Here is a 26,925-nt window from a genome sequence, read left to right on the forward strand (position 1 = left end):
AATTCCATTGAAGTTAATGGAGCTTAATTGCAAACCCCACCTGACCTGGAGACAAGAGCGGTGCTGTCTCTGGAGGAAAGTGGCCGTGTTTTTGTAGCGCTGGATAACCCCTTTAGTGATCAGAATTGTCAAAGGGTGTAAAATTTAGACTGGTGCAAACTGCCCAACGCAACCAATCACAGCTCAGATTTCAGATCCGGTGAAACAATAGAGGAGCTGTAATTAGAGATGATCGAACATCAGGATCTTGCAGGTTCGGTCGAACTCTAAGCTTCTCGAACCTGCAGCATTTGATTTCCGATGCCTTCCTGTTCCGTGGGGAAGGAAGAGACAGCCCGGGTACCGCCTGGAATTCCGGGATACAACCTATTACCTTGGCCGTATCCCAGAATACCAGGCGGTACTTGGGCTGTCTCCTCCTTCCCCACGATACGGGAAGGCATCGGGAATCAAATGCGGAAGGTTCGAGTTTGATCAAACCTGCAAAATCCCGATGTTCGATCATCTCTAGCTGTAATTGGCTGTTATGGGCAGTTTGCACCAGTCTCAATTTTACACCTTTTGATAAATCACCCCCTCCGTGTGTCCACTTCTAGAGAGCTGAGGTTCCAACACCGGCACCCATAGACTGCTAGTGATGCTAATGTTATAACTTGGTATATGTAGAATACCGGAGTACTGGAGGTGTAAGGCTGGGCTCATGATACTTTTTAAAATCTGTTTAAAAAAAAATACAGATGGAAAAAGGGGTTTTCCATTTATCTACATTATATTAAAAAAATGCATCTGTTTTTTTTAACGTACACAGAATTATGGTCAACCACATTTTTGTTTACACTAAAAAAAAAGATGTGCTTGGATCCATTTTTTTTTTTTTTTTGTAATGGAGGTCAAAGGAAAAACGGATAAAAATGGGTGCACACAAACGTATCTGTTTTTTTTGTAAAAACGGATGAAAAAAAAATGTAGTCTAAACCCAGTCTAACAAGTATTATGTATGTCCAGTCAAGGTACAACAGCACCTCCAGCTAGACTACAATGTTGCCCCCTGCAGGATACTGGTGGCACAGCACATATGTTGCCTTCTAACATCTATCTGATGGGATAGAACATAATACCTGTGCCCAGTCCCACTCGGGTATGGCTTGTTCTCATCCAGGTTAGATATGGAATAACCAACAATAATAGAGGCTTGGTGCTCTGTGTGAAGCCCTGCACAAGACCCAGTATAAGGTTTACACACTACCAACAGCTGTCACCGGTCATAGCGCAGCGTGTACTTACCAGGACGCCGGGAGGACAGCAAGGAGGAGCGCAACTTCCACAAAAACGCTGCAGCTGTGAGAGGTGCACAGAGCACCAAGCCTCTATTGCTATCATTGGAACTAAGAGGAGTCAGGATGTACTGCACAGCGATGATACGGACATATTCTACCCTTATTTTCGTTCAGGGAATCATCAGTATTTACGGTCAGGAAACCATCTTTATTTATGGTCAGGAAACAAACAGGGAAAAAAACAACAACTGTATTGTCAGTAAGTCAGTAATTCCTGATGCTCCCATGGTGGCATCCATTTAGGAAATCCTGGCAAATCATTTCCTGACCGGACAAACTTTAGGGGAAATCCCGAAGGCCGCCAGTGCCCAATACAACCCTATGGGTCAGGAAATCCTGATAGGGAATGCGGACAGACTTTCCTGAAATGTGAAGGGGCCGGACAGAGGACACAAGATACAGGACACGAGATACAGGACACAAGATACAGGACACAAGATACAGGACACGAGATACAGGACACAAGATACAGGACACGAGATACAGGACACAAGATACAGGACACAGGACACAAGATACAGGACACGAGATACAGGACACGAGATACAGAACACAAGATACAGGACACAAGATACAGGACACAAGATACAGGACACAGGACACGAGATACAGAACACAATATACAGGGCACAAGATACAGGACACAGGACACGAGATACAGGACACAAGATACAGGACACAAGATACAGAACACAAGATACAGGACACAAGATACAGGACACAAGACACAGGACACAGGACACGAGATACAGGACACAAGATACAGAACACAAGATAAAGGACACAAGATACAGGACAAAGGACACGAGATACAGGACACAAGATACAGGACACAAGATACAGGACACAGGACACGAGATACAGAACACAAGATACAGGACACAAGATACAGAACACAAGATACAGGACATGAGATACAGGACACAAGATACAGGACACAGGACACAAGATACAGGACACGAGATACAGGACACGAGATACAGGACACAGGACACGAGATACAGAACACAAGATACAGGACACAAGATACAGGACACAGGACACGAGATACAGGACACAAGATACAGGACACAAGATACAGAACACAAGATACAGGACACAAGATACAGGACACAAGACACAGGACACAGGACACGAGATACAGGACACAAGATACAGAACACAAGATAAAGGACACAAGATACAGGACAAAGGACACGAGATACAGGACACAAGATACAGGACACAAGATACAGGACACAGGACATGAGATACAGGATACAGAACACGAGATAAAGGACACAACATACAGGATACAGGACACAAGATACAGGACAAGAGATACAGGACACAAGATACAGGACACAGGACACAAAATACAGGACACAAGATACAGGACACAAGATAAAGGACACAAGATAAAGGACACAGGACATGAGATACAGGACCCGAGATACAGGATACAGGACACAAGATACAGGACACAGGACACAAGATACAGGACACAAGATACAGGACACAGGACAAGAGATACAGGACAAAAGATACAGGACACAGGACACAAGATACAGGACACAGGACAAGAGATACAGGACACAAGATACAGGACACAGGACACAAGATACAGGACACAAGATACAGGACACTAGATACAGGACACAAGATACAGGACACGAGATACAGGACACGAGATACAGGACACAAGATATAGGATACAGGACACAAGATAGAGGACACAGGATACAGGACACAAGATACAGGACATGGGATCCATGATTTGGAGAGCAGTTATGTATGAAGTGTTTGGAGGTTCACATAATGTTCCTCTTCGGATTGACGATTTCTTTTCTGCAGATATAAAAGAACCAAGACCACCGGAGCCAGGAAGATGAGGTTCTTGACTGCCAAGGAAATTATAATAATGAGAAACTGGGAATGTTCAAATGATTCTTGAAAACCTATGGGGGAAAAAAAGCTTAGTGAATACTAGGATTCTGCAGGTCTAGATGAATAAGTCACAGTGACTATAGAGGGAATGGCAGGAGTGAGGATTTAGAAGTTACATTTATTTTATTTTTAAGGATAGCTTTGAGCTCTATATAATATTTAGAGCTGCAGACATGGACAGATATAACAAATGATACCTGTCTCTTAGCTAATGGCTCTTTGTAAAGTTATAAAATTAAGTGTCATAGAGGCTGGGCTGAGCTGCAGCATGCATGCCCCCTCCCTCCCTCCTCCACTCCTTCCTGCCATACATGATTGATGGACAAGGCTCAGTGGTGGAAGCCAAACCCTGTGCATTAATCATGCAGAGTAGGGACAGGTGGGGAAGAGAGGAGGCGTGCATGCATCAGCTCAGCCCAGTCTCTCTGACAAGCTTAGAAGAAATATATTATTTTATAACTTTGCAAACAGCCATCAGCTAATAGATAGGAAGAGTTTGTTGTGTATTCCTATACGCTATCTGGGTTTGCAGACAGTATATCACAGGCAGGTTCAGCTAACCAGGACACTCATTGGCCCAACAGACCCATAACATATTATTATCTACCATATTAATAAATCCACTGGGACTTACAAGTCACGTGCCCACGATGGGAGCTCATTGCATATCGAATTTGCCGCTAACACTTATAGAACCAACGCCGATTTTTTTGTAGGAAATATAGCAATCCCATAGTCTCCTTGGACTGACCTTTGACTTCTAGCTTGGTTCCTCTTCCATATCGAATGATTGCGTTGTTATTATTACTGACACAGTACTTGACCATCACAAAGCAGTAATATGTGGTGTTATCAGCATTGGTGACCCCCTTTATATAGAGATCAGCTGATCCTCGCGGCTCTGTCCTTCCTCTGTATTTGGGATCAATCATTGCTGGTGATGGGTGATAGGCATAGACACCCCTCGGGCTCCTCGCTCTCCAGAAAACTTCAGTTCCAAGGAAGGCAGCAAATGGCTGAGGTGTGAATGAACAGCGGAGGGTAGCGGAGCCGTCACTGTCAGGTAAGGCCGTCTCTGGCTGCACAACTGCAAGTGTTCTATCCGAGGCGGCTGAGAATAGAAGAAATTCAACACCTAAATTTATCTTTAGGTCAGCATATAATATATTATATGTAATATAGTCCAGAGTTAATCCTCCGGGTCCTCATAGTTAATGACAGGCTGCCGTGATCCGGCTGCTGTCTGCCATTAACCGCTTAACCACGGCGATCACAACAAGAGTGCAGCATTTAAATGTGCAATGGGGCGATTCCTGTTACTGACTGATCAGGACCTTTGCAGAGTGACTGTGGGGGTCCAATTTTTTTACATGACTGGAGGAGGTATCTGTGCAGTCCAATCAGCAGTTGGTCATAGAGTCCGCCTCAGGCAGACTCTATGAGAAGATTGCAGATAACGCTGATCAATGCCATGCAATGGTATAGCATTGGCCGGTATATGCAATCTAATGATTGCTGGTAATAGTCCCATGTAGGGACTTAAAAATAAATAAATATATTTTTTTTAAAAAAAACCTTAATAAAATCCAAATCACCCTCCTTTCCCTATTTTACATATAAAAAAAAAGTAAGCATATTAGGTACCATTGTGTGCGTCATTGTCCAATGTTTTAAACTGTATTGTTATTTATCATGTGCGGTGAGCGGCATAAGCGAAAATTGATGATTATTTTAAAAATCACATCATATATTTAAAAAACTAATAAAATTGATTAGAAAGTCCAATCTACACCATAAAATAAATAAAGTTTCAAAATAATAAAAAAAAAAGCTATACAACCAGGGATATCGTTATAATCAGACCGACCTACAGAATCAAGGTAACATGTCGTTTAGCTCTGCGCAAAAATGAAAACCCCCAAATATTGCATTATAACTTTTAGTTTAGTTTATTTAATTTCACTCAACAAATAATATTTTTTTGTTTCGCTCTATTTGTTTATGGTTAAATGAAAGTACAGTGGTACCTTGGTTTATGAGTAACTTGGTTTAAGTACATTTTGCAAGTAGAGCTCATAGTTTTTCAAAATTGTGACTTGGTGTAAGAGCATTGCTTTGGTGTAAGAGCTCCCTGTGCTGGGTGGGAGGAGGAGTGGGGGAGGGGCACAGTCTGCATAGCGGGGTCTACAGCCCTGTACTCTGACCCAGAAAGTCTCCCTCACCTTCTAAATCATAGCAGATCCATTTCAGGCTGGGGGTTATATCAGGGGACAGGTCTGTGGAGGTAATCTCTCCATAGCTGTAACCCTTCTCTCCCCAGACAGAGAGTGTTGCATGTATGAGGGGTCTCCGTCCGCCCTTGTGTTTCCCATTCTCCATTACTATACAGTAACTTATAATATCGCATATTCTGCTGTTTCTGAATATTGGTTTCATTTCTTCTACATGTTGTTCAGAATAAGATATCATTATTTTTGGGGTGTGGAACCAATTGTCGGCATTTGAATAATTTCTTATGGGAAAATTTGCTTTGGTTTAAGAGTGGATGTGGATTACAAGCACGGTCCTGGAACAAATTATCCTCGTAATCCAAGGCAACACTGTGTCAGTAAAAGTACAATTGTTTCCACAAAAAATAGGCCACCATATAGCTCTGTATATGAAAAATCAAAAGAGCTATGGTTCCTGGAAAACGAAGAGAAAAAAATGAAAATAAGCCCTGTGATGAAGGGGTTCAAAGGAGAACCATAGATATAATAAAATAGTTATACTTACCTTTCCAGGTGCCCCGCGGCGTTGCCTTTCAGCTCACGTACCCCCACAGTCTGCACTTTCTCTGGGCGTCTTCTGTTGTCACAACACGTCACAGGAGCTGCATTAGACCTGGCAGGGGGAGTCTGTGAACGATACGGCAGTGATGTAGGGGCACCTGTACAGGTAAGTATAGCTTCTTTATTATATTGAGTTCTCCTTTATACAGGATCATCAAGGAACAAATGGTCAATTGTATATCACTAGTGACCCCTAATTCAGTACCTCACAGTGTGCGAGTACCTGCATTCACCACATCTGCCCCTTTACTGCCAGGACCTTTATTCTTCTTATCAGGCTGTTCTTTCATATTTTGTCTCTGACATATAATAAGTAGGGGATGTCACTGTGGTCGGGGCCGTCCTTGTCAGGGTTGGGTTCTTTAAGAGGCAGGGGCAGGAGTAGTAGGTATTAACAGTTGTAGGGCTCTTTACCCTCATCATCCATAGACCTTCAGCATTGGTGACAAAACTGGTTTGGTGGGCTGTGAGGCCCATTACCCCCTGCAGCCACTGGTGTAACCAAAGACTAAATTTGTCAGCTCCCCCTAGTGGGGAACAAATCCAGGTAACCTTACCTGCCGGTGTGACCTGTGTGCTCCGTATAGCTGATACCATACTATTCTTCCGTTTTAGCTTCACTTTGCAGCAGTATTTCTTGTTGTCCTCCTCTCTCACTCCAGTTATTTTTAATGACAGATCCTGAGGAAAATTCACCACCGACCACTGTCCTTTAGCAGATGACTTCTTATTCCAAGTATAAATTTCATCATTATTCTCCACACACAGATCACTGCTTCCCATAGTCCAGGTGACGGCTTCTATAATTCTGGGGTCCTTATAATGAACTAAACACGGTATCGTGATGTCTTCTCCCATAATGGCAGGAACCACATCCGTCTGTTCTACTGACAATTCATCTGTAAAAAAAAAACAAAAAAAAAAAACTTCTCCTCACTATAGATCTACTACAGGAGTCCTGTCATACATTGTAAGACCCCCGTTCAGTTCTGCTGTCTATCTGTATTTCTTTTCCTCCATTTTGTACCATGCGGTAAAACAACCTCCTGTCATTGTTCTATGAACTCAGCGACACCAAATATCCAGAGGGTTTGTATATTTTAGTATTTATAATAAATAAAATGTCATTTTTCTGCAGCTGAATTCCAAGGGCCGTAACTTTTTAAATTTTTCCCTCGATGCAGCTGTGTGACTTCCTGTCTTTTGTAGGATGGGCTGCAGTTTTTATTTTTTGCTATTTTGGGATATATTTAATGTATTGAAAAGCTTTCCTGATGCCTCCAAAGGTTTTGAAAGATTTTTTTTAAAGGGGGAAAATTTTCGATTTGTATTTCACGTTTATTAAAAAAATAATAATAATCTTTTCCCTCACTTTTCTACCAGCTACACGTCTTCTCTCTCCTTTCCTCCACAACCCGACCAATCACTGTGAAGCTTAGTTGCTGCTATAAAAGGGAGGTCAGTTCCTGGTGGGAGGAGTTTCTAGTTAGCCAGTGTATGAGAAAGAAGCATAACCATAGATAGACACCCAGCTGCAGTGAAGCCGGGACCCATGTCAGGGACCAACAATCTAACAGACTTCCTTAACCTCTTAACGACCAAGGGCGTAATTGCATCGCTAGGGGATTTCAGAGGGGGAAACTGCTGCGATCCCAGTTTCTATATGGAGAACCCCCCCCCCCGCAACGCAATCGCGGAGGAGTGATCCCTACATCCGCTCCGGGCCGGGCCGTAATGGCACTGATCCCGGCTCGGCATTCTATTGCTTTTCGGCTGCAGCAGCCAGATCTCATGGATCTATGCAGTATATATATATATATATATATATATATATATATATATATATATATCTATATACATGTCAATTCTTTCAGCTGACTGCAGAATTCTCCCACCCATAGAATTGAGCCTATGGGGCGGGCAGAGGTGCAGGCCAGTGCAAGCAGGGACAAGCAAGCAATTCTCCGCACGGATTCCTCAATGTGAACCCACCCTTACAAGGTACTGACCCCCAGTAGGACAAATAGCTGATGCTGACGTATCCTACTCACTAACACATGGATCCTCTGGAAAGCCTCGGAAAGTCTGCTGCTACACCCAGTTGTAAAGGCCTGTGGCTTGCACTAACCAGCTTGGCACTGCCTGAACTATTTGGGCAGAAGGCGGTCAGATAGAAAACTAAAAATGTAAATGTGAGTACTAGCAGGGCCGTTTCTGCCATGAGGCGGAATGAGTATTCCGCCTCAGGCGGCAGATTCTGCGCCCCTGCAGGGGGCGGCAGACAGCAGCCCTGCGCCTGCAGCCGCTCACCTGTCCTGCCGCAGCCGTCCGGTCCCGCCGCCAACGCTTACCGCTGTCCCGCGCCGTCAGTCAGCAGCTGTCATCGCCCTCCAGCGAGTCGTGAGTGCCCGTGGTCAGCGGGGGCCGCGATGCCCCCGCTGACCCCAGGCACTCACGACTCTCTGGAGGGCGATGACAGCTGCTGACTGACGGCACTGGAGCGCGGAAAGGAACAGCGGTGGGACGGGACGGCTGCGGCAGGACAGGTGAGCGGCTGCAGGGTCGGGAGACAGCGGTGAGCGGGACGGGACGGCTGCTGCAGGACAGGTGAGTGGCTGCAGGGCCGGCCCGGGGGGGGGTGCAGGCGCGGGTGATTCGGTTACGGCGGCGGCGGCGGCGGGGGGGGGGGGGGGTAGGGTGTGTCAGGGGGCGGCCGCCTGAGGTTTGCCTCAGGCGGCAGAAACCCCAGAATCGGCCCTGAGTACTAGTATTCTTCTCTTCTATATACTTCTACTACAAGCTCATCCCGGCAGAGTACAGTACTACTTGGATAAGGTCCCCATAGTCACTTCTCAAGCTCCCTCAAACCCTACTCTCTCCTCTCTCTGTCACCTTCACCTGCTCCTCATGTTTTTGTCAGTATTATCTTGTATTGCACTGAAGATCCACAGTAAACAGTTATTCTGGTTAGGCTTTGCACCCTGCTCTATTTTTGAGGCGTTGCACCTGCACCCACACCTTACGCTTGGGTTACCCGTCCTACCTTAAGCACAGTGCCCGTCTGTCCGTTGGTGGGTCCACCACTCCTGGCCACCGTGACATGTGTGTATGATACAAGGGACATTCGGTTACCAACATTACCCTTACATATTGTGGGAACAACAACACTCAGTTAGCCTGTATCACACCATCAGCTGCCCGCTGAGTACAGCTGTATCTCACCCATGCTACATGAGGAGAGTCAACCTAGAAGACAGCTGAGGGAACCATCAGCTCTCTGACCTGTATTATATACATCAATGCTAAGTGTGCAGGGTGAATACATGTATATTGGTTTCGATGGATAGAAGACACTGTGATCCATACCGCTCAGTACTGTACCTGTAAACTGTATCTGCGTTCCATGTCGGTTCTGCCATCCTTCTATGTATTTAGACTCCTTATATATCTCCATTCTACAGCAGAGCAAGGGACCATCCGTCCTCCTCAGATTATTTATAGTAATGGCTGGCGTTCTCTCCTTACCAGGTGATATTCTTCCTGTATAGTTCTGATGTGTCCAGCCTTCTGTGTGATTATATATGAATTCTCCATTTCCGCATCGCTCTGTCCCCCGTCTCCAGGACACTCTCACCTCCTCAGAGCTGGACATTGGCTTTGGATAAGTGAAGTTACAAGGAATAGTCACGGAGCCGTTCTCCTCCACCATGATGGAGCCTCGCTGTGCCGTACAGTATGTATCCTCTCTATTATCACAGTTTCCTCCTGGTGGAATAAAAATTTCATTTATTTATGAAAACATTAAAAAAATTGCAAAAAATTGAATATATGGAATAGACAAGATTAAGACAGTAGATATTATAGAGGTATACACCATACAATACAGCACTGTACTTCTAAACCAATACTATCATCGGTAGTAACTATGCTCCAAGACATCGCACCCTGCCGGGGATAATATTACAGCACTCTGAGCTTTTACGGGACGGAGCAGCGGTCAATTCACTTTGTCAGACCCAGGAACAGTGAGCAGTGATCACTACCCCAATGGTTTTATGTTCAGTCTTGACTCTAGTTCCATTTGCTGTCTGAATATCTCCACGTCATCCATGACAGGAGTGCCCCATCCTAAAGCATCACCTACTAGTGATGAGCGAATACTGTTCGATCAAATAGATATTCGATCCAATAGTAAGGTATTCGATCTGTCGAAAATTATCGAATAGTTTGCCGCATATTCGATAAATATTCAATAAGCATTCAAATCCCCCAGCTTCCGGTTTTTACCTCCAAGTGGTCGAATAGATTTTTTTCAATAATCGAATACTTGTTCCTATAGACATTAATGGGATCGAATATTCGAATATTCGGGAGATATTCGTTTGAATATCGAATATTTCACTATTCGCTCATCACTAATCCCTACCACAATCCCCCACCAAATTATAGGTTTATAAAACAGAATGGAAATTACTGCCAACCTGGTGGTGGTGGTGGTTGTATTGGGGGTGGTGGTGGTGGTGTTATGGTGAAGCATATGGTAAGGCTTTCGGACTACCCAGTCATCTGACACTGATACTTTGGATGTAGTTGCTACCAATTCCTTGGTCCGGAGGCTACCGCTAATACTGATTGACATCTACTGTATTCAATAAAGAAAGCTAAGACATGGGATAACACTGACCTTGAAGAAGGAACATCAGTAGAAGGAATCCTGTCACCGGCATCTCGGAGAAGCTCAGACATTGAATGTCTCGGCTTCTTGCAGCTTACACACTTGTAGTTTAATCATTTCCTTGGTTGTTAGTTCTGCTTTCCAGATCCTGCAGACCTTTTCCTCCCAAAGCAGCAAAACATATATGTGATTATTATCAGTACATAGGGTAGATATGAAATAAACTTTTGAGATGTTGAACAAATGTGAAGAGTTTAGACTGGTCGGGGTATCATTGCTGACCCCTCTCCCTCCAATCATCAGATATTGTCATGACCTGGGGTTACTAGGTGGTAACAACAGTGGCATAACATGAGTATTACTTGGGCACTTATCATAGTGGCCAGGAGTGGTGATCCCCACCTCTGAGAACACTGGCACTGGGCTTTGTTAGGCTAGCACTAGTTGTGTGTGGGTTCAGGTGCAGCGGATAGGAATGAACACAGAGTCCAGCACCTTAACAGGAACAAGTTAGTAAGTAGTAGAATGAATCTTCAGTGTGATACAGTTAAGACTTTTGGTTGGTGAAAGTGCACCGCAAAATAATCACACTACATTGTCTATGCCTTGACGGACAACACAGAACATTCAGCTTTGGGAGCTTGTAGTTACTTGAGTAGAATAGGTGAAAAGTAGCTTGATTGGAATAGATTAAGAAGGGTAGCTTGAGTAGAGTAGGTTAAGGGACTGTCTTGTCTTGTAGTACAGTACTCTGCCGGTATGACTTTGTGTAGAAGAAGAAGACTCTCATACTCATAGTTAAGAATAAAAAAATAGAAAAAGACCACCTTCTGCCAGAAGAGCCCACTGAGTCTCAGGTCTGGTAGTACAAGTCCCAGGTTTGAACAACTGGGTATAGCTCACCTCTCAAGATTCCCCAAGCAAGATCCAATGGAGTACTTCAGCTTAGGCTCTTTGCTCCACTGCAGGCAAATCCTATCCTTGGAGAGTTCTGACTAGTTCTGATCCCTAGCGTAGGCAAGTATGATTTCAGGTGATACTTACCTCAACTTTGGGTAAAGCACTGCATACTATCTCCAAATCCAACAAAAACGGTTTACTGTCTCTCTCTCCACCATCCACTAAAGAAGACACTCCCACCAGGAACTAACTATCCTATATAGGGGTGACTAAGCTCCCTTTTGTGGAGAAAGTGCTAAAAGAGGTGAGGTGTAATAATGTAATAGGTGAAGACAGTGTGAAGCACCCAAACTAGTCATTGGTCAACAGAACGCTGTGAAGAATACACAAGTAAACCCTTTTCCCTTCAGCTGTGCATAGAATCAGGGAAAGTGAGACACCAAGTGGTGATGGTACGAAACAACACCCATCATCCCAGAGTGTGACAACTGACAGAGATACCTTTTGACCACCTGTACTGGGACAATACAATATAGACAGGAGAAGTGCACAATCTGACTGACAGTATCAGTTATTAGTCTGGAGAGCCCGACTACAGCAGTTGGTATCTGTGAACCAGGGTATGAATTGCACATGCTTCATCTAGCTATACAGAGGTCAGGTGACCAGAGACTGATCTAAAGCGATCAACTTTGTCATTAGATAATCAATGATATTCACGTCATCTGTCAATGTCCTTACCATTTACCTGACCCCTGAAGTAGAGAAGTATTCAGCAGTCTCAGGAGTCTAACCTGCTCCCTACGTAACCTGTCATTCTAGCCACCATTAATGAGCAGCATCAGAGATCTGCAGATGCCAGCCATTTACCTATATAATGATAGTCATCGCAACGTCTGTGAATAGTGATCTAATTGGGTCCTCTACAATGCAATTACAGAGTACCAACCGGTAGTCAGGGCAGCTGGGGATCCTCTATAGGTCTCCACGGCTGCCATGACACATCTGCTAGTAAAGCGAACCATAGGCAGCCTGAACTAGCCGAGAACCAATCTGATATGTAAACTAAGGTGTTATATTGATCTTTATATGCAATCAAATGAATGTTTATAAAATGCCCCTATAGAGACTAAACAAGGGTTAAACATTTAAAAAAAAAGTTTTAAAAAGTAAAAATAAAAATAAAAAAAGAAAAAGAAAACTCCCATAACAAATAAAAGAAATTTAGAACATGAGCAATGCAATGTATAAAATAGGGTGGTAATGTTTCTCTCCCTCGGATACACTGTGGTTCACTACCGAAATGAGAGGGAAGTGACATCATGTGAATACCCCCCTCAGGGGAACAGGGGAGCTCGGGGCATTGGTATGGGAACAGCCCAAATTATTAGCCCCTCCAGTGCCAAATAGGAGGCACTTATGTTAACCCAGGGTAGCCAGGTGGTGTTAGCTAGGGCTTCCACTCTTGTCACTGGGACTGAGTGGTATATGCCCTCCTCCAGTACCAGACAAGTTGTGTAGTACAGGTGTAGTGCGAGTCCAGCTTAGACTTAAAGAAGGCAGAATAATCACAGTCAATAAGGTCCAGAGCATACAGTTTGAGGTTACTAAGTGAGATCCCTTGAAGTGAGTTGGGTACTTGGAATACTTTTGGAGAAATCACTGTTTAGCGCAGGTATACTGCAGGGAATCTAAGGAGGAGAGATACAGCTGGCACCACCCAGGACGCTGCAGGATTGCAACACAAACTCTTATGCGGACAGTGCTTCCAGATAGTAGATGTGATATGTTAAATGAGATGCAATGCTACAAAACAGTCACTGGACACTCACCATCACCTGTGGCGATTGTTTTAGGCAATGAGCCCTTCTTCCGGCCAGGGAAATGGTTGTAGCTGGGGAGTACTCACCCGCTCTACCACCTGTTCCCCTTCCTGCTGTACACCATCCAAGAATAAAAATCCCTCGCTTATGCATCTAATGTTGAGTGACCATGACTGTTTTGTAGCATTGCATCTCATTCTATAGGGAATACTTTTGGAAAGTTTTGAGCAAAATCTCTGAATATTTGAGGGTACTTGAGTTGACTTAGACTTGACTGACAGTGGGCGACTTATAGGGGGTTGGACTTATCCAGACCCTTATGGCTCTCTTCTGGAGGGGCTCTAACTGCCTTGTGTGAGTGCCAATAAAACATTACCTGGGTCCACAGCTATGATGATCAGCCTTTTGCTGTTTGTAGGCACTGAGTGCCCTGAATCCAGGAACACAGGCCAAACCTTTGATTAAAGCTAGTTGTCGAGGCTTGCTTTACATAACTGCTGACTGTTGGCTCCTGACTAAGTTAAAGGAGAAGTCCGGAGAAGATTTTTATTAAAGTATTGTATTGCCCCCCAAAAGTTATACAAATCCCCAATATACACTTATTATGGGAAATGCTTATAAAGTGTTTTTTTTCCCTTGACTTACTACTGCATCAAGGCTTCACTTCCTGGATAAAATGGTGATGTCACGACCCGACTCCCAGAGCTGTGCGGGCTGTGGCTGCTGGAGAGGATGATGGCAGGGGGACACTGAGGTACACAGGGCACTGGAGGGACACTGGGCATCCCTCTGCCATCATCCTCTCCAGCAGCCACAGCCCGCACAGCTCTGGGAGTCGGGTCGTGACATCACCATTTTATGCAGGAAGTGAAGCCTTGATGCAGTAGTAAGTGCAGGGAAAAAAGCACTTTAAAAGCATTTCCCATAACAAGTGTATATTGGGATTTGTATAAATTTGTGGGGGCAATACATTACTTAAATAAAAATTTCCGTTGGACTTCTCCTTTAATGGGAGGAAATTAAGAACTAAAAATAAAAGCTCCTCAGCGTGGAATGTTTTCTCCCCAGCCTTCAGTAACCTTACCGAAGGTGTTACTAGCCCAGCATTGCTAGTACCTGAACTCTTTTGAAGAAAATACTAACTACCTCACTCACTGGAAACTCTCTACACTATATACTAGAGTACAGACTAGTCACATGGCCTGCTTCCCCATTTTATAATGCCTCAGGGAGCAGGCAGGTTATTGGAGGATAAGGATACCAGAAGACTGTCTGTCTAACCTCTCATAGGTTAGAGGAATAGAGGAGGAACAACTGTGAGGTACCCAGCTCAGGGATTGGCTCTCAGCTTACAGCTAGTGGCATAACACAGACAAAATGCATGCAATCAGTCACATTCACAGTTAACCCTTAACAAACCTTACAGTGCATACAGTACAGTGGGACATCTAGTGGTGGGAGCGTAGAATACATCTTACAATGCACAGAACACAAATAGAAAATACCTTCATGTCGACCGACATATAAAAGAACAGCAATGGCACACCTGTTCTGGGACCTTGCACACTGCCCTTACACACTGATCAGGTGTCCATCACCCTGACCATACAGCTGTTTGTGTGGCATAGAAAGTCATTTTTATGGTGTCTTTTTTATATAATTATTCTTTAGTCTGCTCTTTAGAGCTGTACGGATTAGTGCCCTTTCCAGGTTCCTTTCCTTTAATTATTTTCTTTGTCTTGTCTGGAATAACCTGAGGAAGGTGTATATCTCCCAGAAACCTGCAGGGAAATCACTATTTGTGGGAAATAATAATTTTATAAGACCATTGCTACTAAGAAAAAACAAACAAACACACATTGTACAGTGGGATGCAGGGAAGTGGTCTAGTTATACAATGTGAGAACATGTGGGTAGAAAGTGCAGTGTTCACCCATATGTTCTCACCATTCTCCTCCACCACCACGTCAAGTGTATGTGTATTGCTCCCATCTACCAATCAGGACGTCGAAAGAAGTCACAACATGGAGGTGTAAGGACTTGCAATGACCACAAGCGAGAAACGTTTTTCTCACCATCACCCACGGTTTACATTGTGATGGGGGAGTTTGGTGGGTGTAATTGGCGTCCCAATTTTAGAAGTTACTGGTTACACTGCGTAAAAAATGACTAAAAGACGGCTGTGCTCGGGTGACATGATGCAATGGGCGATGTAAATCTTCTGAAGGAAGTTTAGTAAAATTTGAAATCCTTGAAAAGGTTATTCTGATATCATAAAATTGTATTTAAAGCAAAACTATCAGTAGGTTGGACAAATCTAACCTGCTGATTGCTCCCTATTGCGCAGGTACATACATATTTTTATTGGAACATTTAGGAAAAAAAATGTTGTGTTCACAGCATGCTGCATTGTGGGAGGGGTGCTGTGGGAGGGGAATATTTAGGGTGGGAGGGCTGTGTTGTAGAGCTGAGGGAAAGCAGTGCAGGGACATGTAGTGATGAGCTCTAAATAGTACAGAACTAAGGGTCCATTTACACAGAAAGATTATCTGACATATTATCTGCCAAAGATTTGAAGCCAAAGCTAGTAACAGACTATAAACGGAGATCAGGTCATAAAGGAAAGCCTGAGATTTCTCCTTTTTTTAAATCCATTCCTGGCTTTAGCTTCAAATCTTGTCAGATAATCTTTCTGTGTAAATGGACCTCAAAACAAATGGATTTCCGGTAGTTTCAGAACTAGGACAAACAGGTAAGTAGTGTGATATACTTCTGCAGCTTTTACTTTTTTACCTGATGTCTGAGTATTCCTTTAACACTATACAAGTTCATTTTATATATATATATATATATATATATATATATATATATATATATATATTAGTTAAATACTGTTAAATACTGTATATTAAACGCTTAAAAATATTATTTTGCAACATTAGTTATAATTAGAGATATGCTCAGCCAATCAGTGACTAAGACAGGACAGCACTGCAGCCAGTGATTGGCTGAGCAGGCTGACACTGTGGGGCTGTCCTGAGCGGGCCAGAGGAGGCGGAAGAGAACAAGAAGCCACCGGTGGACTGCAGACAGGTGATGCACAGGTGAGGACTAAAAAAGCTAGACAATTGTTTAGATGTTTTAGCTCACTTTGTTAAGATTCCCTATGCCAATTTGCAAATTTTACGCCAAAAAATTGAGACTTGGCAAAGCGAATTTCCTGTCTGTTTTGCTCCACTCTATTGTTAATAATATTACTTCTCTAGACTTTCTAGATAAATTCTTCTCGCTACTTTCCCTTTCTCTTTGTAGCGCTGGTCCTCAGTGGCTTCCTCTTCCTTTAAGTAAGGTTGAAAAAATAGACCATGTCTCCGCCCCAGGCAGATCCTGATAGATAGCGGTCAGTCTGTACTGCCCGGAAGCTGTGTTGTACAGTATATCTGGTGAGATAATTTCAGGTAAATTTAGACTGTTTGAGGTGATAAAACCCACCTCAAATATGTCAGGACAGGATGCAGACTAGTCACCATGTTATGGGGTGAGGTTATAGAAGTGCAAAACACTGGCACTGCTTGGTTACTAAATGCAACACATAAGGTTTCTATAAGGTACCATCACACTTCTCCACAACTTCTCCACCATCTTGGTTAGGCTCAACGTCTTTGACTTAGACCCTAGGACGTAGGTGCCCCTATCTGTTCTGATGCTTTATGATTCTGTTCCAAGAGTGGAACCAGACATGATGAGGAAAGTTATAGATATGGACTACAAAAGACAGAAGGGTAACATGGAGAAAAGCGATCTCAGAAACATAGTCAAAGTCGTCACGCAGAGTCAAGATTCTGGTTCCCAATAGGAAACATGAACATAGTCATAATATCCAAAGCTTAGGTAAGAAGAGTCAGACAGAGCTAGGTATGGTATGTAGTAGAACATGAGAACTGTTTTTCTCTGTGTAAAGTCAGACTCAGACTGGTTTTAGTCTCACCCCTTCTAGCATAAAGATTGCTGGACCAAAGAGTCTCTGTGAGTTTCTATTTGCTTGGAGGAAACATGTGACCAAAGCATCTTACATTCATCATTCATGCAAAATATTAGCCCTTGCACTGACAATATACCTCAGCGTATGCCGCTTAGCAGTGTTTGTTATCCAGACACAGTTTCAGATATTCAGTAAGATTTTTAAACCACACAACAACTATAAGCTGGGATTTGGGTACCAGGACACTGCCTCAGCAGATCTGAGCATGATATAGTGCTGCCAGATTCCCTTTTGAAATATATCATTGTTAGGCCAAGATTGCAGAACCAGAAGCCCATGCCTTGTATTTCCGTGATACAGATCTGTAAAAAACCTTTGGACAAACTCAGGCAGGAACACGTTCACTCTTATGGAAGAAAGAAAGAGCCATGTTGGTTCTGGAAACACGGATGTCCTGGGTTAGAATCCAAAAACATTCTGATGTAAGCCCTTGCAGGCAGGGTCCTCTCTCCCTATGTAATCCCTCGCAGGCAGGGTCCTCTCTCCCTATGTAATCCCTTGGCAGGCAGGGTCCTCTCTCCCTATGTAATCCCTCGCAGGCAGGGTCCCCTCTCTGTATGTAAACCCTCGCAGGCAGAGTCCTCTCTCCCTATGTAATCCCTAGCAGGCAGGGTCCTCTCTCCCTACATAATCCCTCGCAGGCAGGGTCCTCTCTCCCTATGTAAACCCTCTTGGGCAGGGTCCTTTCTCCCTATATAATCCCTCGCAGGCAGGGTCCTCTCTCCCTATGTAATCCCTTGCAGGCAGGGTCCTCTCTCCCTATGTAATCCCTCGGAGGCAGGGTCCTCTCTCCCTATATAATCCCTCGCAGGCAGGGTCCTCTCTCCCTATGTAAGGCCTCGCAGACAGGGTCCTCTCTCCCTATGTAATCCCTCGCAGGCTTGGTCCTCTCTCCCTATGTAATCCCTCGCAGGCAGGGTCCTCTCTCCCTATGTAATCCCTCGCAGGCAGGGTCCTCTCTCCCTATGTAATCCTTTGCAGGCAGGGTCCTCTCTCCCTATGTAATCCCTTGGCAGGCAGGGTCCTCACTCCCTATGTAATCCCTCATGGGAAGGGTCCTCTCTCCCTATGTAATCCCTCGCAGGCAGGGTCCTCTCTCCCTATATAATCCCTCGCAGGCAGGGTCCTCTCTCTCTATGTAATCCCTCATGGGAAGGGTCTTCTCTCCCTATGTAAACCCTCGCAGGCAGGGTCCTCTCTCCCTATGTAATTTCCTGCTGGCAGGGTCCTCTCTCCCTATGTAATTTCCTGCTGGCAGGGTCCTCTCTCCCTATGTAATTTCCTGCTGGCAGGGTCCTATCTCCCTATGTTATTTCCCGCAGGCAGGGTCCTCTCTCCCTATGTTATTTCCCGCTGGCAGGGTCCTATCTCCCTATGTTATTTCCCGCAGGCAGGGTCCTCTCTCCCTATGTTATTTCCCGCTGGCAGGGTCCTCTCTCCCTATGTTATTTCCCGCTGGCAGGGTCCTCTCTCCCTATGTTATTTCCCGCTGGCAAGGTCCTGTCTGCCAATGTAATCCCTCAAGGTCGTCTGTCCATATGTAGACCCTCAGGGTAGGAAATCCTGATCAGGAGACCTCAAATGTCATCAGGAAAGTATCAGGATTTCCTGACAGTAATCCGTTTTTACCCTCAGGAAACCATCAGGAAAAACCTTCAGGATTTCCTGATCAGAAAAAAAAATAGGACACGAGATGTATTTCTACAAGCTGGATGGTCACAAGGACATGATGGGAGTTGTACTTCTGCAACCTGGATGGCCACAGGCTGCAGAAGTACAACTCCCATCATGACCTGTAGTTCTGCAACCTGGATGGGCACAGGCTGCAGAAGTACAACTCCCATCATGGCCTGTCAGCAGGTCATGGTGGGAGTTTTAATTCTTGGGGGGGGGGATCTCACCTGTCCTGGAGGAGGGAACCCACCTGGTCTGGAGGCATGAGTGGCCGGTGGTTGCCGCGGGGGTGTGTGTGTTAGAGTGGGGTGCCGCGACTGGGTGGTGGTTGGCGCGGGGGGGATTGGGGGGTGCCGCGAGTGGCCGGTGGTTGCCGTGGTGGGGGGGTGCCACGAGTGGCCGGTGGTTGCCACGGGTTTTTTTTGCCGCGAGTGGCCGGTGTTTGCCGCGAGGGGGGGGGGCTGCCGCGAGTGGCTGGTGTTTGCCGCACGGGAAGGGGGGGGTTTGTTGGCGCGAGTGGCTGGTGGTTGCCGCAGGGGGGGTGGGGGTTGGGTGCCGCGAGTGGCCGGTGGTTGCCGCGGGGGGCTGCCGCGAGTGGCCGGTGGTTGCAACGGGTCGTTGCTCCGGGAAGGTGGGTGTGTCGGTGCTGCTGAGGACCAGGTCCAGGGAGTGGAGGAGGAGGCAGTAGGAGGCCGGGGCAGATCGGGGGCAGCGGCGGAAGGTGGTCCGGGTGAGTGGAACTCCGGACGCTTTCCTGATGTGCATCAGGAAAGCGTCCGGGGCTCGGGCGCTCTCATAGACTTCTATGGGGGCATCCCGGCCGGATTTCCGGACGAAAATAGGACCGGTTTTAAAAAATCCGGGAGGGTGTCCATGTCCAATGAAAGTCTATGCGTCCGGAAATCCGTCTGGATTTCCTGATAGGAAATCCGGATGGTTTTTCCGGACGTGTGAAGGGGGCCTAAGCTAATGCTTGTGGGCAAGATTCTATCTTCCTATGTAAGCCCTCGTGGGCAGGGTCCCTTTCCCCTGTGTAACCCCTCGTGGGCAGGGTACTCCCCCTCTATTTATCCTCTATTTCCTATAGACAAGTCTGTCATTTAGTTTATTTATGTTGTATGTTTTTGATTTTATGTTACATTCTGTATAATTACATTCTGTATAATTACTCCTTATCATCGGTGCTCTGGAATAAAAGGGGCTTTAGGAATAAATAACAATAATATAATAATAATAATAATAATAATAATAATAATAACAACAACAACAACAGTAGGTGTAGCAGTAATATAGAGCATTAGCATACAGTGTTATAAACAATATATACAGTGATCAGACAAATGATATAAACAATATAAACTATGCAATCCCATCCAACTTCCTACACCACCAGATGGGAGGGGTTCTTGAGGCTCCCAACATCCAACCCTCCATCTGCTCCACCCACTTGGTTTTTACCCTCAGCTGCCCGCTTCTGGCTCCGGAGCCCCACTCTAAAATGGCTGGCAGATGACTAAATAATCTATTGGGTTACACCGCTCCCCGTGACACCACACTGACAGGAGTCCAAACTTCCACCGGAGGACACAAGTACATTGTGGGATTACCTCCCATACACCCCATTTTATCATATTTAACCCTTTGAGGACCAGGCCCAAAATGACCCAGTGGACCGCGCAAATTTTGATCTTTGTGCTTTCGTTTTTCCCTCCTCCCCTTCTAAGAGCTCTAGCATTGTCAGTTTTCTATCTACAGGGCCATGTAAGGGCTTATTTGTTACAGGAATAGTTGTACTTTGTAATGGCGTCTTCCATTTTACCATAACATGTATGATGGAATCCCAAATATATTATTTATGAAGATATAAATAGGTGAAATCGTAAAAAAGAATGCAATATGGTAACGTTTGGGTTCCTGTGTCTACGTAATGCACTATATGGTAACAGCGACATGACACTATTATTCTATAGGTCAGTCTGAACACAACCATATGCAGGTTACACAGATTCTCTAATGTTATATATATTTTTTATGAAATTCTTTTTTTTTTGGCAATTAAATATTAATAAAATGGGCCTATTGTGACGCTTATAACAGTTTTATTTTTTACCTATGGGGCTGTATGGGGTGTCATTTTTTCCGCCATGATCTCTAGTTTTTATTAATACCATATTTTTGAAGATCGGACGTTTTGATCACTTTTTATAAATTTTTTTTATATATAATGTAACATAAAATCGGTAATCTGCGCACTTTTTTCCCTCTTTTCGTGTACGCCGTTCACCGTTTGCAATGACTCTTGTTACATTTGAATAGATTGGACAATTGCGCACGCTACGGTATATTATATAATTATTTATTTTTATATGTTTTATTTATATAATGGGAAAGGGGGGTGATTTCAACTTTTATTAGGGGAGGGGTTTTGGGGTAGTGTAATAGTGATTTTTAACTTTTTTTTATACACATTTGAAGTCCCTTTGGGGGACTTGTGCATCCAGTACTTTGATTACTTACACTGATCATTGCTATGCCATAGGCATAGCATTGATCAGTGTTATCGGCCTGCCTGTGCAGTCTCAGTGACCAGAGCGCTGATCGGACCGCGCGGAGGCAGGTGAGAGACCTCCGGCATTCCGTTTTAACGATCGGGACCCCCGCAGTCACACTGCGGGGGTCCCGATCGGTAAGTGACAGGGGATTCCCCCTGTCACTTACACTCAAAGTTAATGACACGCGGCAGCACGATCGCTGCAGCCTATCATTAACAGTGAGGTGCCGGCTGCTGATTGCAGCCGCCCCCCACCTGCTATGAAACGCAGTCCGCTTCGGAGCACGCTTCATAGCTCAGGACGTACTGATACGTCCTTGGTCGTCTAGGGGTTAAAGACCAACCCCAAGGACCCCCAACACGCAATTCCCGCTCACTAAACCCCTTCTCCCCCACCATTAACCCTGTCCTGGCTGCTTCCCCATGTCCAGCCTCACTTACTCACTCTGTCTCATGACACATTCACACCAGACATTTTTGCACCATTTCCTTCTGTGTTTTTGTTTCTATTTATTTTTGTACATTTATGTATGTGTCACCTCACCTATATGTGCCAGCCAGACTGGACTATTTTGGCTTCCTTTTTTTTTTTCACATTTTCATCACATTTTAAGAACGATAACTTTTTCTTTTTTTTTTTTTTAACTGCCTCATGACATTTTGCTGTGTTACTTTTTCAGAGTATCCCCCCCCCCTCTATGAACAACAATAACACATTATAGTCAATCATCTCTTTTCTTTCCTTTATGAACACATGTTGTCTCGGGTCTAAATGTACTGTTACCTATACAGTATACCAGTTAGAGATGAACATATTAATTCATAGATTCAGCCTAAATCTGTGGACTTGGGAGTTAGGACTATGGAGTGGGACTGGGAAGCAGGTGAGCAGATTTCGCCCTGCGGTGGCGGGATATAGCGGGGTACTTGTCCAGTGAGGTTGTGAGCTACAGTATTCTCCATGATGTCTGTGATGTGAGCGGAAAGGCAATTTACTCCTGAGCTCTATTATAAGTCTATGAGGTCGCTGGATGGAGATGATTGACAGCGGGAATGTTACTTGCTTTCAACTCTTGATCGTGGAGATTCTGGACCCCCCCCCCCCACACACACACACACATACATACATACATACATACATACATACACAAACACACACACACACATACATAAATACATACATACACACATACACACACACATACACACAAACACACACATACACACATACATACATACATACATACACACACATACATACACACATACATACATACATACACACACACATACATACATACATACATACACACATACGTATATACAGTACATACAAACACGCCAAGCATTAGGCACTTAGGGGGAGATTTATCAAACATGGTGTAAAGTAAAACTGGTTCAGTCGCCCCTGGCAACCAATCAGATTCCACCTTTCATTCCTCACAGACTCTTTGTAAAATGAAAGGTGGAATCTGATTGGTTGCCAGTTTCACTTTACACCATGGTTAATACATCTCCCCCTTAGATCTGTAGCAGGCAGGCACTGGTTGGTGACCTGGTTACCCACTCTTACCTTATTTATAAAGATGGCCGGACCATAAGAACAATGGTCCACTTGGCCCCTCTGCCTTCTTGGCTGAAACCCCCTCCTGATAGTCTGTAAGCTCCTGTGAGCAGGGCCCTCACTCCTCATGTATGGCTGATAATTATATGTACTGTATATCTCTGTAATGTCTGATTTGTCTATGTATGTACCCCCAGAATTGTAAAGTGCTGAGGAATCTGTTGGTGTTATATAAATAAAATATAACTATTATTATTATTATTATTATTATTATTATTTTATTATTATTACTGTCCATTGGATATATACCTGTATAACACTTGTTTGTATCTCCTTTCTGCTCTTCAATCTCTTCATTTTGTTAGTGCACAGTGTCACCTAGGCGGGGCTTCACAGCAGTTGGGCCCTCCCCCCAGCCAGGAGATATGGCCCAACTGCCATAAAGCCCCGCCTAGGTGACACTGTGCACAGGTGAAATGAAGAAAGAGTAAGGGGGCGGGGGTGACAGGATCACTTTAAGGCTGCCCCTGCATATGTAGACCCCAAGCTAATACCTATTTACCGTGCAGCACAACCATCATTCATCTAGTGCTATAAATAAATACAACCGCCCCGTGCTGCTGCTGCATGACACAGTGACACATTTACAGTAAGATTATTACAACATCTACTTCTGTGTTTTTTTTTTTTTGCTAATTCTCTGTTGATTTTTTAAGAATGCAGAATACATCTAATATGTGATTTATGATGTGTAATGCATGATGTATGTGTGATGTAAGATGTGTGATGTCTATTGTGTGACACATAATGTATGATGTGTTATGTATGATTTATAATGTATGATGTGTGATGTGTGCTGTCTATTGTGTGACATATAATGTATGATGTGAGATGTGTAATGTGTGATGTATGATGTATAATGTGCGAGTTTTTGTTTTTTGCCTCTTTTTATGGAATTGTTTTAGAACATATGACATCATGTTTATATTGTAAAGAACAACAAAAAAAAACAAAAACAGTTTTCGGTTATTTTATGTTAAAGTGTACCGGGTCTGAACACTGACTTCTGACATGTCAACTAATCAGGAGAAGGAGTGAGGACAGATATATATGATGCTGTGTGCCGCCAGGGCCATATTAACAACTCCTGCTGCCCTAGTGGTAAATACGGCCCTGTGTGCCGATCTACTCACTCTTGGTCTAGACAACGCCATAGACTTACATTATGAGTCCATCTCAGTCACATGCAGGGCCGGCGTCAGCACAGGGCTTACTTGGGCAAGTGCTGGGGCCCAAAGTGGTAGAAGGGCCTGGTGTTCTGATGTTCAGCCAGTTCACTGTAGTACAGGGTGAGCAGCCTAAACATCAGAAGACAGAGTAGGAGCAGGACCTGTCAGCGTCCGAGAGAGAGAGGGGGATGAAGGACCTGATCACATGACCCGCAGGTCCTCAATACTACAGTATGGGAATCGGCCCAACAGAGAGGAAGAGGGAGAAGGCTGAGCTGTAAGTGCTGTGGCTCTGTAGCCCAAGGGCCCGCAAAAACCTGGAGCAGGCCCTGGTCACATGACACAGAAGGCGGGACAGAACACAACAGGATGGGTCTCAGTAGATGACCTGATGAGAATCCACCTCTTCTCTCTGCAAAGCCGGAGGCTTCATGTGAAATCTTACCAGCATTAGGAAATATTTAGTCTATATGTGCAAAATAAATAAAAAAAAACTCATGATATACTGGAGTGCCTCTTTAGTATCTCTGGAGATCTCTGGAAATATCAGGACAATAGTTCACTGGTTTCTGAGTGATCAACAAGTCACAACATCCTGAAAGTACCATCAATCTATACCGAGGGGGTACAAATAGATATCGGGGAGACCTCCACTGAGCTCACAACTAACAACCATGCTATTATATTCTACTGAGTCACTGAATGAAGTTGCAGAACTCTCTACCTTCCGCGTGAAGTTCTCATGACTATTAATATTACAGTCTTCCATCTATGATCTCGATGACTTGGTAGAATTTATTTCCACTTTTGCTGATATCATTGTTCCTCTCATTTTTCGAGAAGTAATAAGAAGTGTATGAGTAAGGGGTGAAGGACGGCAGGAGGGTGTTGATTGTTAGTCCAATACTTCCAATGCTTTCTTGAAGTCAGTAAGGGTGAAAAACAAAATGTTCAGGCATCCTTCTCTCCCCAGCCATAATCTTTCGAGGGAGCTTAGAGGCTTAGTTTGACTTCTGACTAATTTGGTTGGGGGGGGGGGGGGGGGGCTTTATGGTCCTCGAACTTATAGAGAAAACATTGATGAATTTTTTACTGTCAATCACAAGTGCCCGAAATCTTCTGAACCTAAAACTCCTCGGAGTCGGCAATCAGCCAATTTCCTCTGGAAAGTCTCTTTATCGATTATGGATTCTCATGCATTTTCCTTAAAGGGAAACTATCCACAGGTTAGACATATGTAACCTGCGAAAATTTCCCTATAAGGCACGTGATGTGAGGAGGAAGCTACGTCTCTTGCCTTCATCCCTGGTGCCGTCTCTTTGCAGTCTATAGTTAAATACATAGGCTAATAAGTCAGTTTGGTGCACTGGAGGTGGGACTACTGCCATCAGCGCACTGATCCACCTCTTTTAATATCAGCTGAGCTGGCCGGCCGGATGTGCTGGATCGGTGTCCTGCCTCTGCTACTAAATGGCTGGTCAAATTTAATTCACATCCCGGGTCCCTTCTCACCACCAGGAAGTGACCGAGGACTAGAGTGGCAGACTGGGGGGCGTCATCAGCACTGGAGCCAGGGAGGTAAGTGGATGTTTTTTGTTTTCACCCACCCTCTCCCCGGCCATATTGGAAAAAGTTCTTCTTCAAAGAGGACCTTCAAAGGGATGCTTCTATCTTCAGCCTCTATGGCTCATTCTTAGACCTGTAAAATATTGCTTTATTTTTGGCTTCTAAAGTCTTCTATTCTTAAACGTGAGAAGGCGTAAAGTAATCTGACATGTCTCTGTTCTTCATCCGGAAAATAAAACTAGTGATTTCCTGGAGATGATGTCATTCAGCGAAAATCAGTTCTTAATTCAAGTAAAATCCTATAAAGCAGTCCTGGACGTCAGCAATAAGGACTCTCGAAGGATCCAGAATAGTCTCGGCTGAGCGAGTGCACAGGAGGGAGTTTTAGGCTGGAAGAACTTGGAGGTGGACACCACATTTGAGGCTTAGATTAGCTAAGAAATATCTTGCTTCCCTACGTCCCTCCTAAGCATTAGATGCCTACACGCTGCTCAGATACCTCCAGTCTCTTCACTTCCTTTCTTGCAAGATCTAAGATAAGAAAAAAAAAAAAAGATTTAGCAAAACCAGAAGCATTTCACTTCAAGAAGTTTTAGTTTTGTATATAGATTGTAGTTGTAATGTAGTTATTCTTCTAGGTCTCGTGCCACGTGGGCTCTGCACTGGTGGACTTTCTGAGGACTGCTTTTTTTCTGTTTGAAAAACGTGAAAAGTCATAAAGGCGTGTCAAAAGTTTTGATCAGTCCGGGTCTGAGTGTTCAGACCAGTAACGATCAGGACTGGGGAAGGTGTGGAGGGAGTAAGGCA

At 44.4% G+C, this 26,925-nt stretch overlaps 1 protein-coding gene across 2 annotated transcripts in view; it reads left to right on the plus strand.

The window, feature by feature from the left end:
* LOC138769970 (sialic acid-binding Ig-like lectin 12) overlaps positions 1-26,925 on the plus strand; it is a 93,866-nt gene that overhangs the window by 19,685 nt on the left and 47,256 nt on the right. The gene's annotated exons all lie outside the window — the stretch shown is intronic.

Source organism: Dendropsophus ebraccatus, chromosome 1, assembly GCF_027789765.1.
Source record: "Dendropsophus ebraccatus isolate aDenEbr1 chromosome 1, aDenEbr1.pat, whole genome shotgun sequence".
Classification (NCBI taxonomy): domain Eukaryota; kingdom Metazoa; phylum Chordata; class Amphibia; order Anura; family Hylidae; genus Dendropsophus; species Dendropsophus ebraccatus.